Here is a 6,000-nt window from a genome sequence, read left to right as displayed (position 1 = left end):
TCTGTCTAAAACTTCCAATTGGTCTAATAAAGAGCTGAATGGCCAATAGCAAGACAGGACAAAGGATAGGTGGGGCTGGCAGGCAGAGAGAATAAATAGGAGGATGATGTGGGAGTGTCATATATCAATCTGTTGATTTCATTGGTTAAGCAATAAAGAAACTGCTTTGGCCCTGATAGGTGAAAACATAGGTGGGAGGAGTAAACAGAACAGAATGCGGGGAGAAAGAAGCTGAGTCAAGGAGTCGCCATGATTCTCCCACTCCACCACTCCAGGCAGACACAGGTTAAGATCATTCCTGGTAAGCCAGCTCGTGGGCTACAGCAGATTATTAGAAATGGGCTAGTCCAGGTGGGAGAGCTAGCCTAGAAGAGGCTAGATAGAAATGGGCCAAGCAGTGTTTAAAAGAATACAGTTTCCATGTAATTATTTCAGGTAAAGCTAGCCGGGTGGTGGGACACAGCCCGCTGCCCTTATTTCAACAGGAGGAGAAATTTGGGGAGAAAAGATGGAAAAGCAGAGAAGCAGAGGATGACTCCAGGGGGTAGCAACCCACTTTTACAGCAAGTCACTGAGTAAGAAGTAAAGAAAGAGATACAAAAATAGAAAAAGGTAAAAGCCCAGAGGGAAAAGGTAGACAGGATAATTTAAGTTAGAAAAGCTTGTTAGAAATAAACCAAGTTAAGACTGGGCATTCATAAGTAAGAAAACATCTCTGTGTATTTATTTGGGGAGCTGGGTGGCAGGGCCTCCAAAGAACCAAAGAGTTAAAAACAAAAAACTACATTTTGTACACACAGAGACTTATTATTACTTATGAATGCCCAGGATTAGCTTGTTTCTAGCCGGCCTGCCTTCCTTCCTTCCTTCCTTCCTTCCTTCCTTCCTTCCTTCTTTTTTTTTGGTTTTTCGAGACCTGGTTTCTCTGTAGCTTTAAAGGAGCCTGTCCGGGAACTAGCTCTTGTAGACCAGGCTGGGCTCGAACTCACAGGGAGCCTCCTGCCTCTGCCTCCCAAATGGGATTAAAGGCGTGCGCCACCACCTCCTGGCAACACATCTTAAATTAATATTCCACAACAGGTATGTTTCATCTCACTCATTTACGGGTTCTCACTCTTCAACTCAGAAGCTAAGATAATAAAGTCGGAGGCTGAGAATGTAGTTCAGCTGTTAGAGCACTTGTTTAGCAAGCACAGAGCCTTGGGTTCAATCACCAGCACACCTAACCTAGGCTTAGTAGGACATCCCCATGATCTCAGCCCTGGTAGAGGCAGGAAGATCAGAAGTTGAAGATCATGCTAAGTAGGAAGTTTGAGGTCAGCCTGGGCTACATGGAATTCTGTATAAACAAACAAACAAACAAACAATCTGTGTGCTTGCTTTATAAATAAATAGATAAATAAATAAGTAAAGATAATGGAGACTGCCATTCTAGGGAAGTGAATGGCCTTTGATATTTTGACAGTGGCAAAGTGAGTGTCATTATTAACGTGTGTTTTGTCCGCGTTCCCTTCAGCTGGGGCTGTGTGGCAGGCAGTCCTCTGACTGACATCAGACTGCCTTCAATTCTATTGGTTCACCAGCATCCTTTTCCACCTCATGGTGGGCAAAAAGCCCCAATTTTAGTGTTCATATTTGGGTATAATCTTATCCATACATTTCTGTTCATGTGGTTTGCTGTCTGTTTATGCCATCTTTCCATCTAGAATGCTGTCAAATGAGGATCCTCCTGTCTCCAAGCATGAACCTTTCCTCTCCTGATTAGATCAGGCAGGTAGAGACTCTTAATCTGGAAAGGTAGGCCTTATGTTCCTATTCGACACAAAGAATTCATAGGAAATAGAACTTAAGCCATTATAGCATTTAAGAGTGAGTGATCAAGGTCTTAGAGGGGGAAACTAAGGCATGACAGGCAAAGAATCCCTTTACCCCTGCTGGTTAAGAACCAAGAATTCTCACAAAAGTCATCTAGATGGCTCAGAGGATGAAGATGCTTCCTGTACAAACCTGACCACTTGTGTTTGATCCTTGGAACTTATGTATAAAGGTGGATGGAGAGACCTAACTCCACAAAGTTGCCCTCTGACCTCTACACGCACACATACTGTAGTGTGTGTGTGCTGCGGTGTCTGAATGAGAGTTGGCCCCCACAGGCTCACATATTTGAATTTTAGTGGCTCTATTTAGGAGGCTATGGAACCTTTAAGAGGTGGAGCCTTACTAGAGAAAGTATGTCACTCTGTCAGGCTTTGAGAGTTCAGAGCCTCCTTCCACTTCCACTTCCCTCTCTCTGCTTTGGCTTGTGTTTGGAGATGTGGTCTCTTAGCTTCCTGCGCCTGCTACCCGCTGCCATAGCTCCCCTGCCATTACAGACTCTCTTCAGAACTGTAAACCGAAACAAACTCTCCCTTCTATAGAGTCTTCTTAGTTATGGTATCTTATCACAGCAATAGAAAAGGACCACATGCTCCCACACACCGAACATGAATTTATACATTATAAATACATAAAATTAAAAAAGGAAATCTCACTAAGACTAGCCATGTATATAATCAAAATATACCCTGTCAACGTCCCTCTGATCTAGAAGAATAAGGATTGCTTTGATCTTGGCTAAGCCTGTAAATCTCTGCAACTCAGTCACCCAACAAGCTTTTTTTTTTTTTTTTTTTTCACACAGGATTTCACTGTGTAGTCCAGGTTGTCCTGTAATTCGCTATGTAAACCAGGCTGAGCTGAAATTCACAGAGATCTGCCTGCCTCTGCCTCTCAAGTGCCTAGTGCCGGCCTAACTAAAGGTGTGCATCACCATACCTGGCCCTGTCTGACAATCTTTTTTGAGACACTTGTACCCATATCCTACCTTCTTTTCCTTACGTGTCTCCCTTAGTCAGTGTTTCTTCTTTAGACAGGGTCTTGTGTTGCCCAAGGCTGGCCCTGTATAACTTCAATCCTTCTACCTCCAGCTTCTGTGTCCTGAGATTACAGACAAGCCCTACCATTCCCTGTTTAAAACTTTTATAAACTTCAGCTTTGCCTCTTTATAAAAGGAAAAGAGCACCCCCCATCTCCAAGCCTCCCCAGTTCTGGCACACAGGAAACTCATCTGTGGGTCCCTGCTGCACTTGCTTCATCCCACCAAGGTCAGGCTCACTGATGTAGATCATCTGTTGGCTTCTTGATGCAGATATATTTTAAAGGAAACACATCTCACTGTCCCTTCATGTCCATCTTGCGGAAGTCATAATCAGAAGCAGCATGCTGAAGTCAGGATCATCTGTAGAGCAATGAAGGGGCCCAGTTGGAGCTGGAGATGGTTAGGAAAGAAGCCTGGGGTGAAAGGATAGACAGACAGCCCGGCCCTGGAGGCAGGGTGGCTGGAACAAATGCTTCGTCCTCTTCCCACTCAAGGTTTTACTGATGGTCAGTCTCTGAAAATGTATTTCTGTGTTCTTGGTACCTTATTGAAGGAATTGAAGGAAACACACACAGATTTGCAAAGCAGTAAAGAAGCTTTATTCCAAAGCAAAGCAGGTCAGAAAGAAATACGCTTTCAGGAGTGATGGAGTGTGGTGGGGGGCTGGAGAAGTGGCCGAGGATTTAGGAGAGCTCGCTGCTCTTGCAGAGGATTTGGGTTTGCTTTTTAGCATCTACACACCCACCTCCTCCAACTCGAGTTCCCTGGCTTCCCACTCTCTGCTAGTCATCTGTCCAGCATCAGAATACGTGTGGCACGCCTCCGCCACCCCTGACCCCCCGCCCCCCATCTTTAAAACAAAATTGACAGCCGATAACATAAGACTACTTAGGGCTCCCAAATACTGTTTGGGACTTCCTTTTATGGTGTACAGAGGAGTTTGGCTGCTGGTTTTGATTGACAAGTGTGTATTACTTAGGAAAAGAAATCTTTGTTTCCCGTAATTAAACTATTGTTTCTGTACAAGCAGAAAACTGTGTGTGTACAGTACAAACATTGGCATTCATAGTGGACACCAGTCCTGAAGCCTAAGTGAGGTGTCCCGGGAAGCAATTGCTGGCACTGCACGGTACGACCACCACACGTGCATGTGTATCTGAGCATGTGTGGGTATTCAGGACCAAGACTGCAGTGAAGCCGCACGGTACAGGGCCAGAAACACCTCGGATTTACCACACATTTGGTTTTGAATTATTTTTGATCCTTGCTGTTTGTAATCTCCAGCTTGGCGGCGAGGGTGGGGCTGTGTGTGGGGGCATTCCAGAAAGCCCACCATGGGTGGTTCCTCTCCCGGAGATTCCTGGGACCACACCTACTCACTATTTAAGTCCTGGCCCATTGATCAGTCAAGCACGTTTCTCCCGTTCTTTCCTGCCTTCTTGGAAGCCATGGGTGTGTGTGTGTGCTGTTTTGCATTGCCCTGTTCACTAAATCTGGATTTACTAATTTGGTTTGATTTGACATATTGTATTGGCGGCGGTGGAGAAATCCACCGACTGGGGGATCCAATACCTAATACTTGCATGTTTGGAAACCTACTGATGCCGGGCGGTGGTGGCGCACGCATTTAATCCCAGCAATCGGGAGGCAGAGGCAGGTGGATCTCTGTGAGTTTGAGACCAGCCTGGTCTACAAGAGCTAGTTCCAGGACAGGCTCCAAAACCACAGAGAAACCCTGTCTCGAAAAACCAAAAAAAAAAAAAAAAAAAAAAAAAGGACACCTACTGATGTCAATTCTTTTTTGACCCTCAAATGGAGTCATGATGCACTAAGAAGCTAGCTGTAGTCTATAAATCTAAACTGAATTTGATAATACTTAACTTTAAGGGGTGTACAGCCAGCCAAAGTGAACAAAATGAAACCACTGTGTACAATATCCAAGTGTATTTTTAATCCGCTAAAGATTTTTATTTTATGTTTTTATTTTTCAAGACAGGGTTTCTCTGTGTGGCTGTTTTGGAACTCACTCTGTAGACCAGGCTGGCCTGGAACTCAGAGATCTGCCTGCCTCTGTCTCCCGAGTGCTGGGATTAAAGGGTTGTGCCACCCCTGCCAGGCGATTTATTTTTATTTTATGTTTGCCTACAAGATTTGTATGTGTGTCATCTGCATGCCTGGTGATCTCAGAGGCCAGAAAACAGCCTCAGATGTCCTAGATCTGGAGATATAGACAATTGGAAGTTCCCATGCACATATACCATTCATAACATAGAAACACATGTATACACACACACACACACACACACACACACACTGACTTCCAAAGAGCAGCCTTGGCAAATGCTATTCTAATAATCTATTTTGGTTTCTCACTGTAGATGTGGTCTACTATTTAAAGCACTGCCTTCACTTTTCATTTTTTTGCCTATATGTCTGTGCACCCGCTGCTTGCAGTGTTCTCAGAGGCCAGAAGGGCACCGGAGTTCGTGGAACTGGAGTTCCAGGTGGTTGTGAGCTGCCATGTGGGCACTAGGAACCAGTGTCGGGTCCTCTGATAGAACAAGTGTTCTTTTTTTTTTTAATAATTTTTTTAAATATTTATTTATTTATTATGTATACAATATTCTGTCTGTATGTCTGTAGGCCAGAAGAGGGCACCAGACCTCATTCCAGATGGTTGTGAGCCACCATGTGGTTGCCGGGAATTGAACTCAGGACCTTTGGAAGAGCAGGCAATGCTCTTAACCACTGAGCCATCTCTCCAGCCCAGAACAAGTGTTCTTAACTGCTGAGCCATCTGTCTCTCCAGCCCTTCACACTTGCATATTTTACTAAACTCAGTTAGTTAACTTTTTGAGAGTAATTAATATAATATATATATTATATAATTTACTGAGATAGTATGAGCAGTAAGTAGGAAATTTATTCTCTGAAGGTTATCAAACAAAATGGCCTGGCTCCTTTTATTCGTTTGAGAAAATTCTAAGAACATCAATACTTAATCTGCAAGGAGGTAACAGAAAACAAAAAGCTCGATTAACAAAGTGTCGCCATAGTGGTAGGACGTGTCATTCTGTGAAAAC

The sequence above is a fragment of the Microtus oregoni genome, unplaced genomic scaffold (assembly GCF_018167655.1).
Source record: "Microtus oregoni isolate MIOR12 unplaced genomic scaffold, Mior012 000064F_ref0000363, whole genome shotgun sequence".
NCBI lineage: Eukaryota > Metazoa > Chordata > Mammalia > Rodentia > Cricetidae > Microtus > Microtus oregoni.
Note: the sequence above shows the minus strand (reverse complement) of the source record.